Source organism: Camelus bactrianus, chromosome 6 (genome assembly GCF_048773025.1).
Source record: "Camelus bactrianus isolate YW-2024 breed Bactrian camel chromosome 6, ASM4877302v1, whole genome shotgun sequence".
In the NCBI taxonomy this organism is placed as follows: domain Eukaryota; kingdom Metazoa; phylum Chordata; class Mammalia; order Artiodactyla; family Camelidae; genus Camelus; species Camelus bactrianus.
Window position 1 is genome coordinate 101,704,752 of NC_133544.1, and position 12,829 is coordinate 101,717,580.

At 39.9% G+C, this 12,829-nt stretch overlaps 1 protein-coding gene across 1 annotated transcript in view; it reads left to right on the top strand.

Annotated features, from left to right (window-relative positions):
• LOC141578013 (uncharacterized) overlaps nucleotides 1-12,829 on the top strand; it is a 119,391-nt gene that overhangs the window by 89,321 nt on the left and 17,241 nt on the right. The window contains exon 8 of the mRNA XM_074366564.1: nucleotides 1,176-1,375. The gene's annotated coding sequence lies outside the window, so the exon portion shown is untranslated. The remainder of the gene's footprint in view (nucleotides 1-1,175; nucleotides 1,376-12,829) is intronic.

Below are 12,829 nucleotides of genomic sequence, written 5' to 3' on the forward strand. Positions count from 1 at the left end.
TGCTTGCTGCATGACAGGCCAATAAATCGGGAGTTGAGCTTTTGGAGTAAGGAATAGTGACTTTATTTGAAAAGCTGGCAGACTCAGAAGATGGCATACTGATATCCAGGAGAACTCTCTTCCCCAAGTCAGAATTCAGTCTCCTTTTATACTAAAATGTGGTGGTGGTGTGGTTGGTTGTTGCAAACTTCTTGCTGTACGAATTGATTTCCTTGGAATCCTTTGTTCTTGCAGCTGTCCATGTGGGTCAAATCATGGCACCCCTGTAAAACCTCAAAAAAACAAAGTTTATTCTTTATTTTGCAACTTGCCATCTCTACATAAGTGTAGAAGAGCTAACATCCTTAAAGATCAGAGCCCGCAGAATAGGCCCTCCTGGATATTTCAGGCTAAAGGCAACTTTCTTTTACAAAAGGTGCAGAGATAACAAGTCTTAGCCTAGAAAACAGGGTACAGGTTTAAAGACAAACGAACACATCTAACATGGAGTCAAATTTGTTCTTTTCTATTACAATTTCTTTTTCCACCTCATAGATAATTTTAGTAAGAAACATGAGCAATTTTTTTACTTTTGCTTCTTAATAACGGATAAGTGGCCCAACTACAGTTTTGTGAACAGGGATGCTGTGCGGGCATAGGGGTCACAGCAAATTCTTGTTGGGGGTGGTCGACCCTGCAATATGTCTGATGCCCTGTGAGTGTTGGTGAGAGTCCCCCTAACCAGGGGCTCTCTTCAGGAACCACCATGTGGGCATTGACCTCTGGAGACTTCTTTTTCAGCTCTAGGAAATTTTTTTAGATGCTGTGATGAAAAAATCACTCCAGCTGGGGATAATCAGGGAATAAAGGAAGGCGAAAAGGGCTTGGAGTAGTGTAGAAGAGAAGGACAGAAGATCAGGGAGCCTGAGGGCTTGGGGGCGGGGCCTCGGGAGAGAGAGTAGCAGAGTTGGGGAGGGGCCCGGCTCCAGAACCAGCTCCTGCACCTTTCCCTGCACCCAAGCCTCACAGCTTTTAATTGGGCCCAAGACTCTTTCCTGTCTGGATGTCACCCTGGGCAGAACGTTGAGAATCGAAGGTAAGGGGTGGGCAGCACTCACCTAGGGGGTCACTGAGGATTTTGGTCAAGTCCACAGTGCCTATTCTAGTCATGTGTCTTCACCTGTTCTTTATCTCAGGATCTGAGAAGCAGGAGCAAGGAACTCAGGGAGAGATCCAGGAAGACATCTGACTCTGTTAAGAGACGACAGTCACAGCGACACGGGGAGCGAGGACACTTGCAGCAAAGTAAAATGACTTCACAACTATTGCATCAGAGCTGCAGGTGTGAGAGAGCCTAAGCCTGTCTCAGAGTGCACGGGACAAGAGGAAAGGAATGGTAAAATTAACACTGACAATTGAAATTTTGTTAAATAGCCTGCTAATATTAATTGTATCAAATGAATGTATGCAGGTGTATTTCTATGATCATTTATAGGTACACACAACCCCACCAGCCCCTCTTTCTCCCATCGGGGATGGGCTTTCTCAAGCACAGTGCCCCTCCTGGTTGAGTGGGCCACGCTGCGGGTCCTCGCCTGGGGCCAGGCTGCTGCAGGACACTGAGTCCCCGAGGCACGGCCTGGGAAACATGACAGGAACATCTCTGCTCATAACTGAGAGCCTCCGTTTCCCCCTGCAGTGTAAGAATTCCGGTGACTCAGTTAGAAGCATGCATCCAACCCGTCCTTCCGTGTCATCACCATCTAGAATCGGTGCCTGAATCTTCTGAATTTCTCCAGATTGTGGTTTAAAATCACCTTCGACAATTGAGTGTGTGTCCTCTTACAAGTGGAGGAATTGCTGCCGTTTCCCTGGAACTTACTCACCACTAGTCCATCTGATTTTTCTGTGCTAGGATTCAGTATGGCATGCTAAAAATTCTGCAGTCAGATCTTGAAACACTGATGAAGAGGATTATTTATTTTATTTCTTTATATGATAGTGTTTTACTTTCAAAATTCAGAGTTTTCGGTTCTTTCAAAAAAGTTTTGGGGGGTTGGAGAAACAACTTTGCTCTTACCATCTCTGTGACCTGTTGCTTTGTGCCTCTCACCTGTCTTCTGTCACTTGTGAGGTGGTTCCATTTGTGACCCTGTCAGGGTTGTTCATGTTATAAAACATATACTCTGTTAAAGTACAGTCCCTTTTACTCCGAAGACATTCCACAAATACTCCTTAAATCTGGGTGTGGTTTTAAGAAGACAGAATCATTAGAACATGTACTTGCAGGTTGCTAGTGCAAAATCCCCAAATCAATAGTCTAGCTCAACATCTAAAATCTTTCTAATCTACCTTGGGTTTGTATGGATAAGTGAAGCAGTTTACTAAGAACTCAAGACCAGGGTTAGAATACAGGCTGGTGTAGCTCAGCAGGTCCTCCCATGCTGATGCTCTGCCAGAGGGAGGGGCCGAGGGGAGAGGGCGTGTCCTGCCCTCCCTGAGCTGACAATTTGATGGCAAAGATCTTTACCAGGTGAAGAACTGGGAGTTTCTTCTAAGAAGAGTGGGTTTGAAAAGAGTCCTAAAACCGCGGGAGTGACACAATCCCTTTTGTCTCAAGTACGTGAGAGTGGCTGTGGGGACAATTGGGAGACTCGTGAGTCCAAGTGTGCAGTGTTGGTGGCTTCCACTTGAGCGGTGGGACGGTCAGTGGGTAAAAGCGAACAGATTGAAGGCATGTTTAGATGGTAAAAATGAAAGGATGAATGCTGTCTGTGAAGGTAGGATGGAGGAAGGCCCAGGTTTCTGGGTGGATTAATGTGGTAAGTGATGGTCCTGCTGTGCTCTGAGGAGGGAAAGCTGCAGAGGGAGCTCTGGGGGAAAACTGATGAATTCAGCTGTGGGTGAAGTGAAAGGCTGTTAGATGTGTGGACTGGGAGATCTGGTGAGAGCAGGTACTGAGTAGGAGGAGGGGAGAGAGACCTTCAAATCATTTTGTCTTGTGAACATACAAATAAGTATGAGTAATGACACACAACACCTCTATATTCTGGATTAAAACCCAGTAACATTTTTCTATATTGACTGCAGAGGTTCTTAATTATTTTTTAATAGAAATAAAAAAAATAGAAACAAAATAGTGAAGTTAATGAACATCTTATAGTTGATGTGTGTCCTTCTATGTATTTTGATACCTCATTTGTTTATAACCATAATCTACAAAAAGTTAGCTTGTTTAGCATAAGAATTAAACAGAGGGACGTGAAACACACTGTTGGGGGTTGAGGCTGATCACCTTGGGCAAACTATGTCGCCTTTCTGTCCCTTAGTTGCTTCTTCTGTGACTGCCTCCAGGCCCCTCATCACAGCTGATTTCCTAGACTAGATGTTGGGAGGGAGGCTGCTGAAGTGGCTAAGAAGTGGTAACTGCTTGGGATACTGAAGAGAGAGACAAAAACAGATTAAAGCCGAGAAACTGAGTACAAATACCCTCAAAAAAGGAAAAAAAAATCACACAGTGTTTTGAGCCACTTAGCGTAAGGGAAACAAAATCACGTGGACCCAATTTTCTTGAGCATATGAGTATAGTGGGTGGAAGGGTGTCATCAGAAAAGTGTTGAGAAAAGGCCTTTTGGTTTCTCTTGACGTTTGCAGTAAGGATGGGAGCTGAAGCGAAAACCCACTGTTCACTGTGGAAGGTGCTCTTTTTTGCAAAACTGACCAAAGGTTGGAGACAAGTCATCAGCGGTGCCGGCAAATGAAGAGACTTCTGGATTGGGTGGGGCACTTGCTGTGACTTCCAGGTGGCCTGCTGGCTGGGGGCTGTGAGGTGGGCAGTAGGTTTGCAGGGTGACCCGGGCATAATTCCTGGCTCTGAGGCTGCTGGTCTGACTAGCAGACCTGAGCACCCGCAGACCTAATGGGGCAGCTCGGGATGTGGCCTGGGACACCTGCCATTCTGAGGGCAAGAAGAGGGCTCCCCTGAGGGGGTGTCCCTGCGGAGAGTGGAAAAGTCCTCCTGCAGGGGAAGAAGTGCCTCTGAGCATGGGGAAGGATGCACAGGCAAGACCAGCCTGAGCATGGAGGTTTTGGGAAGCCGGAAGTCATAAAGTGGCCCAAGCAGCCTTGTTCCTGCGAGATTGGAAGGAAAAGATGCTGAAAAGGCAGGCTAGGGTCAGACCGTGTTGTGGGTTATGAGTGACAGTAAATGACTGGTCAGGCAGGCACGAGAGAACCCTGTGGGCGTCCCAGCTGGGGCATCACGCCAGAGGGAGGAGCAGAGGTATGGACTTTGCCACTTATTAGCTGTGTGACTTTGAGCAATATCACCCCACCCCTCTCTATATACATCTTCATCTGTAAAGTGACACAGCTCGTGTCATCAGAAGGCTTAGTTTAGCTCTGATCCTTTTGTTCAGTCCTGTCAGTGCTGCCCTGCAAAGTTCTGCAGCAGCTGCTCTTACCCTGAGAAGGGAGGGCGTAGAGGGACATTGTAGTGCCCGAGGGCAGGAAGGGGTTGCTTTAAAAGCAGACATGTAGCCGCCTGCATCTGCAGGCCTGCAGGCAGTTTGGTTGATGGTCCTGGAGAGGACTTTGGAGGCCATAGCATCATCATAAAACTTGTTTTCCCTTGGGGACCGGATTTGCCTTTGCAGATTAATGTTGAAGATTTGGGCTTCTGGCAAAGCTGTTTTCAGAGATGAGTATATACATAACATATAGTATAAAATAAAATGCTTTTATTTAATCTGTGGGACTTTGTAGCTGTTTGGAGCCGTTCTGTTGGCCTGGTCTCCACGGAGGACACTAGGGGTCAGCAGAGCGTGCGGGAGGGCAGGCCGACCGCTGTGCTTCTGCGGGGGTTTCTCCCCAGCATGGAGCTCTGTTAAGTTGAAACTTCTCTGAGTTTGGTTGCCAAGCGTGCAGACAGCAAATTAATGATTTCTGGTGGGATTGTATAATGACAGGAAGAAAGAGGAAACCGTAGTTTTTCGGGACTAGAACATGCTTTTGGTTCCTGATTCAGTGTGTTCCATTACAGAATTGATGAGTTGTGTCTATTCTGGGACTTCATTGAAATAATCGTTCAGCCTAAAATTTAAGAGTTATGTTTTATTTGGCGGGAGGGCTCGAGCCTGGATGACAGCCTCTCAGATCTCTGAGGGACTGCTCCCAAGAGGTAGGGGAGGAGCTTGGATAAATAGGAGCTTTACAACAAAGACCAGGTACTTGGAACAATAAAAGATTGCTTGTTATCTAAAGAAAGACAGATATCTCAAGTTCAAGTATTTAGTGCTTTTCTATGTATGGGATGAAGCAAATATATGGGTTATTGAATTCATTCCTTTGGCAAGCACCTAGCTATCTAGGGACAGTATCCTGTCCTTTCTTATTCTGAGTCTGCTCAGAGGGCACCACTGTGAGTGGCTGAAAGGCTGGGTTTCAGGCATATTCTCGCTGGGGTGTGGCAGCAGCTGCTGAGGGCTTGGTCTCAGCATTCTTTGTTTACTGACATGGTTGCAGTATTTTCACTCACATTGTAGTATTTTCATTCACAGTGCTCCCCCTTGGTCCTAAATTCGACCTATATTTTGAGAGACATTTCATGACCAATTTTGTCCCACGGTGCTAGGATGGCTCATTCCTATTTCAGGTGAAGAATTTTCTGAGCTGCCATTCAAGGTGTTAGGTTTTTTTTCAGGGCCTATTGATACTAAAAGTTTTCTGGATCGCCTGTCTTACTAGTCTATTATGATCCAGGAAATGTTTGCCCTTCGTTGCTCATTACCATACCTAGAATCACACTATTACATTTATTTTATGCAGGGTTAAAAATTTTATCTATTTCTTCAGGATGTTTAGCCATCATCAATCTTGTAGGCCTAGTTACACGTTGGGAAATGTAACAGACAACAATTTAATAAAATAGAGATCATATAACTAATATAGCTAGTAACGTTTTAAAGTCACGAGTAAGAATTTAATAGTAGAGAAGTTGTATATTTGGGTTAAAATTTTGCTTGTATTTCTGATTGAGTTTGAGTGATCTTATGAGAAAGTTCATACTTATGGTCAGGCTCCGAGCAGGTATTAATTGGCCAGGTGAGTTCTCCCACGTTGTAAGATCAACAGTGGCCTAAACAGAACTATAAATTATTTTTAGAATAACGTTTCTGAGGGCTATCTAGTTAGAGCCTTGGAGTAGGGAAACCCACCAAGGTAACACAGAAGTACTAGACATAGGTAATTTACCATAAACTTAACAATTGGAGTAGTTCATAATCAAAGGTAGGAGAAATTGTCAAAGTAATTGGTATACAAGCCTGGTCCGTTGTCTTGGGTCAGCTGTCGAGCTCAGATGTCGTCTTCTTCTCATCCTGGCCTGGTAGCTTTTTCACCATTTTGGCATTGTTTTCAGGTGAGCAAGTGCTCTATAGGCCAGTGCACTGAAGGGGCTGTTTCTGATAGGAAATGAATCCGAAATTCCGTTTCCTTCAGCTTTTGTGTGTATGGTCTAGTTAAGAGTACTTGATAAAAGGCCTTTCCATTCAGGTTGGAGACAGTTCTTTAAGTCATGCATGTTCCAGTATGTATAATCCCCTGGCTTAGGTCATGGAGCATTGGAAATTTACACAAGGATAGATTACTGAGCTTCGGAAACAAACCTAGAGTATCCTTTTCATAATTAAATTAAACTGTACAGCAATATGACATAAAAGCAAGGAATGATCTGGGAAGTGTCTTAGTAAATATAGACCTCAATTAACAAAACTAGAACTTAATATCCAGTAAAATATAATATTTTTTCTCTCTAAAATTACCCTCATTTTTCTCAAATAAAGCCAAATCAAGATTAATTTGTTTACAAGTCAAGTCTGATTATTTGATCATATAGGCTTTTTTAAATTGGCTGTGTTGGAACTTTTAATAAGGAGTCTCAGGGTAGAATGTTAATAAGATTTGCTAAGGCTTGGAAAGCCACGTCAATGGCTTGTCATTGATTTCTGCCTTACAGATTTAGGTAAATTCTTTTCTCTTTAAAATTCTTAAAATACCTTTAGATTCTTATATCTGTTAGGAGATGATCTTCCTCATTTGTCTGATTGAGCCATTGGGGACCTAAGAGTTTTTAGTCTCTTGAAGGATCAGATAGGGAGAAAAGATAACTGTATCAAGTCTGCTTACATAGGTATAATTTATCAAATTTCTGTGATTTATAACTAGCTTAAAAGGAAGAGTTTATGTCTGGGAAACAGGTTAAAAGCCAGTAGTAGTTCAAACAACATCAAAAATTATAACCATATTCATCAGTTTACTTAGTCCCACATAACTAATTCTTTTAATCAGAGTTTTCATTAGATATTTAAAATTTCTTACCCAGTTTAGTTCAGTGCTATAGTTTGACATTTATTAGAAATCAGTAAATCTCCTTGAAGAGAAAGCATTTTCAAAATCATTAGATGAAAACAATTAAAAGTCTATAAAAGACAAAGATTTAAAAGCATGCTTAAACACCGTTATAGTATAATCGATAAAGAAACCTGGTCACTATACCCAGAATTATCACTGGTAACATTTCAGATATACCAGAATTTTAGGGAGACCATATAATTACTAGAATATCTATATTAATAATATTTTCTCATACAATATAACCTTAGAAGATTTATTATTCATTTGACAATATCATGTTATTTAACATGCCAATTGAAACTTACTGTTTTAAAATCTCTCTTTGGGATGTTTCAGGGGCCATCTGTAACTTCCCAAACTTAACTGGAGATTAAAAGAACTTTAATTAGAAATTGATATCTGGGGATCTTTTTAAAAGATTTCAGAACACTTGGTCAGATAAACATATAGGTCACTGTAAAGCAGTACTTATTCATTAACAAGAAAATACGTCAAAGGTAAAGGCAGAACAGATCAGTTAAGTGGTATAAGAAGGTTTACAATCTGTGGCTGAAGGTGGATTAACATTTCAAAAAACATGTTTCCTCTTAACAGCGAGAAAACCAAATCTAGTCTTGTACCAACTTACTTCTAAGATTCATTTACTTTGCCGAAGTTGATTCTAAATTTAGCCAATTCCGACAACGTACAAAACTCTTTCCTTAGGGTACCTCTTCCACAAGCCTTCCACAGCTTTCTATTCTCATATTAGTGTGTCCCTTATTTTCTCTTCCATTCAGAAATAACCAGCTTCAGGACAAAGTCACTATTTTTCATTAACAAAATATAATTCCATTCTTATATCTTCCTTTACACATTTATCTTACTTTCCTAGGATACTGAGATCATTCCCTTAAAAATAGAGTCTATTTCAGGGTGGCACCAACCATTTATTAATATATCTAAACACCTTTAGTTTCTCTGTAAGAGTAAGTTAAATGTTAAGTAATTCATATTTCAATCTTATTTTATCTGAAAATGGCATAGCTATTAAATAAAATCCTATCATTTAACTTAATTTAGCACAACTCTAGAATTTAAAGATACCAAACATTTAGAGATTATGTTAAGCATACATTTTAAAAATATATTTTAAAAATTTACCCAAAGCTCTCATCTCATTTGCATTTAATTTACTTAAAATTTTACCACACCACATTACTGTTATTTTTTTCTTGACAAATCTTCACCAGATATAACAGAATCTTATTTGACTTTCATTAAACCTAGGTACAGTAAAGGTATTATACTTAATATTGATGACTTTAAAGATGTCTATATTAATTAGAACAAACTTAAACTAAACAATATCAAATATTATCTTAATATTGAATTTTTCCAGTTCACGTGATGCTGAAAGTCAAATTTTTCAGTTTTTATTTTAAAAATACTTAATTTGTAAGCTCTTATTTTTTACGTCAATTAAGCAGAGCTCTTTGACTTTGATTTTTTTTTTTTTTAGCTGTATAAATATCTCACATCTGTAATGTGTACGCAGGTTTATAAACAGAAAAAAGCTAGAGATCTCATAGCTTCACTTTAAAAGTTACTTATAAGATAGGTATAATAATAGTTCTAGTAAGCTGAATTTGCTTGCTCAAATCACTAAGGCTTACTATTTATGAAACAGATATTTAAGATTTCTTGACAAAGTCTGAAGGACCCGTCAGAGTTCTGAGTTCTAAAATGCCAAAAATTTCTTGGCCCTAAGTTTTATCTCATTGAGCTAATTAGGCTCAGTCCTAGGTCACTGTTTCTGTTGTTACATTTCTGGTCTGCAAGACAAAGACAGACGCTTCCAGTTCCCCAGAGAACTGCTCTGTCACCCAGACCCAATTGTATCTCCTTAATTGGCATTTTTTTATCAATCAGGAGAGCTGTAAACAAAGAATTCCATGTTTTAAAACTTTAAGGTTTACTTTATCATGTCTTCCAAAGCTTGCATAAGGTATTTAGTGATGTCTCTTTTCCTTGAGTTATAAGTTAAACCCAGGGTAAACCTCTTATTATATTTTTTTTATTAGCCACTGTATATTAGTTTTTAGTTCTACGTTATATTGGATGGCTCAAGAAACTCTATTGGTTTCCTTTACTTTGTTCAATTAATATTTTCTGAGGGACAGATATGTGCCCAGCCTTATAATACCAAGAAGGGGAAGCGTTTTTCCATTGAAACAGATCTATCCCACAACATAATTAAGCAAAAGGTTTATATAAAGACCATTTAAATATACCAATTTTATAAACATTTATCTCAAATTTTTTAAATCTTATACCTTTAATTTTTATATTTATTAGGTTTAATCAATAATTTTTATTTCTAGAAGGATTGCCAGAAACTTTTTTGTTGTTGTTGTTCATTGTATCTAATTTTATAGAAAAGTCTCTAGGATGCCCAAGTTTCAGCCAAAGTGCTTAGGTCCTACTCAATTTTTAATTTGATTAATTGGTCTGTTGTCCCAATCATTAATCAAGTATATCAGTCTATATATACATATATTTTAAACTGTGGCAAATAAAATGGACTTGTTTGAACTTTAATGTTGGGGGACAGTAGGTGATCTCTTTGGCCCTTTTTTTTTAACTTTACTAGTGTAGTATCAAAACCTTGTATCTATTCCAAAAATGTCCATTTTATTTATCTCATTCAAAATAACCATATAAAAATATTTATCCATTTGGGATAAGCCCTTATCTTTTTTTTTTCCGAAATTTTTACAATCCTTTTTTCCAGTTATTCAATTTAATTACCAATAATTATACTAAGTTTTTATTAACATCTCTAGAACCATTTATTGGAAAGGAAAAACACAAATGTAGCTTTTCAAAACAGTTTTTTTTTTAACTAAGTTCTTAGGTTAACAATTAGATATATTTTTCTATCTTTAAACTTGATTTTAATAGGTACCAATTAAACAGCTGTTTATAATGAGATCTCTTTCAACTTTCACAAATTTAAAAGTTTTTCCAAATTAAAGGATCCATCATATGGCCATCAATTTATATATATATATATATATAGTGATTTTAAATGAATAAGATGAAGAGGCTTTTCCACATGAAAGTGGGGGTGTTGCCTAAATAAAATTCAAAGCTTTACTCTCCAAAAGCTAAAGGCCTTTGTGGTCCACGCTGATGCAACAAAGTTTAAAATGGCAAAATATCTGAAAATTGGTACAAACAAAGAATTGCTTAGAATACAATTTATTTACGTGGCCACCATATGTACGCAATACTTGTACCTTTTGTATGGCAGTCCAAGGTTTCCTTTAAAAAGAAAGTAAACATACATATACATACATAAACACACTTAAAAGACCCAGAGAAAGATAAAACATTTACATTTCAAGGACACAGGAAGAGAAATCCAAGTTCCCCCTAAAGTGGATTTTGTTTTTATAAGTTCAGAATTCCAAAAAATGTTTCTATCAGGCCTGATTATTTACTTTCAGATTGAGATTTTCTTTTCTAATTCCCAATTAATGTTGTAAGTTTTGTATGTACATAAACCTGGCTGGGGTATTAATTGGAGCCTGGCAATCTGTCATTTCTTTTTCTTTTCTTTTCTTTTTTTTATTTTTTTTGAAAGTTCTATTCCCCATTGTAAGGTCGGGTTCTCAGAATAAATTTGCTAGTAAGATTTCCCGCAGGGACAACTCTATGGCATGAAGTCTTTGTCTCTACCACTCCTGCAAGATTCACTGTCACCCGAGAAAGCTGTTACCAGCCAGGAGGATGGTCCCATTTTTGGAGTTGAAAGGTTCCTCATAAGAGTTTTACTTTTATCCTGAAAAATTCAATGGATGTAACCAAATTGAGGAAAACATTAGACCAGCCTCTTACCTAACCACTCAGTCCTGAACCCAGTGTTTTCAACTTGGACCCACTCAGGACGTCTCCACTGGGTGAGTATTTTCCTAATAGGTTTCCACCAGCCCACTTCTGACGTCTCTTCAATGTGGGTATTTCCCGTTACCTTTCAACGAGGTCCCACCCAGTATGTCTCCACTGGGTGGGTAATTCCCCTCAGTCTCCTTCAACTGGAGGGCCAGGTACCTGGAAACACCGCCAAATAAAACTCAGGATTATCAACCAATATATGAGATCCGAGAACCAGGAGAGACTCACCCAAATTCATCTGGACTCCCCGAGGAGGCGGATGGTCACAAAGGGCCACTGCTGGTACAAAGGCCCCAGTTACTCGGAGAGTTCAGGTGGAGAAAGTCTGCTCTGGGTCCCTTCATGGTGTCCAAAACAGTTGACTGAAATACATGTGCCACCTAAAATTTAAGAGTTATGTTTTATTTGCGGGAGGACTCGAGCCGGGATGACAGCCTCTCAGATCTCTCTGAGGGACTGCTCCCAAGAGGTTTGGGATGAGCTAGGATATATAGGAGCTTTACAACAAAGACAAGCTTGTTGGAACAATAAAAGATTGCTTGTTATCTAAAGAAAGCCAGGTAGCTCAAGTTCAATAATTTAGTGCTTTTCTATATATGGGAGGAAGAAAATATTTTGGACTCACTGAATTCATTCTTTAGACAAGCACCTAGCTATCTAGGGCCAGTATCCTGTCCTTTCTTATACTGAGTCCCCTCAGAGGGCACCATTGTGAGTGGCTGCAGAGGCTGGGCTGCAGGCCTGTCCTCGCTGGGTGATGGCGGCAGCCGCTGTTGACTTGGTTTCAGCATTCTTTGTTTACTGACATGGTTGCAGTATTTTCATTCAAATTGTAGTATTTTCGTTCATGGACTGATTATGGATAATCTGCAACCTTGGAAAGCAGCCGAGATGGAATTACTGCAGGTACCTTCTACTTAAATAAGCCGTGTGCAAACATAAACATGGAGGAAGCATACATTTGGATTTGGTGGTGTAGGGAAGGGTTTCTGCACATTACAGGAGAACGCAATGCAGAATTCCTTAAGTCCACCATTCTTTTCTGTAGTGGTTTCTGAGAACAGTTTATGGTAATTAACCAACATTGACAAACGGTGGCACACATTGCATTTAAGAGCTGGCCGACTGCACACTTAGGTATAGGACAGGTGGAATTCATAGGCAAGTGATCAGGTGGCTGGGAGAGAGTTGAAGACAAGGCCTGGGCCCAGAATCCGGTTTAAATCGCCATTTCCTCACCATAGGGCCTTGGACTAGAATGTAACCTCTCTTAACCTGTTGGTGAATCTGTGAAATGGGCATGATATTATTCGTTTCTTCCTGGGATTGTTGTAAGTTCTGAAGAGTATTGTAGCACACATGAAGCACTTAACACACTGGCATTTAGCAGTGTTCACTGTGTGCGGCCGCCCCGCTTCGCGTGTGTCAGAGCCGTAAAGGCAGCATTTGTCTGTTGAGGACGCACTGGTAGCCCCTTGGCTAGGTTATGAATTTGGTG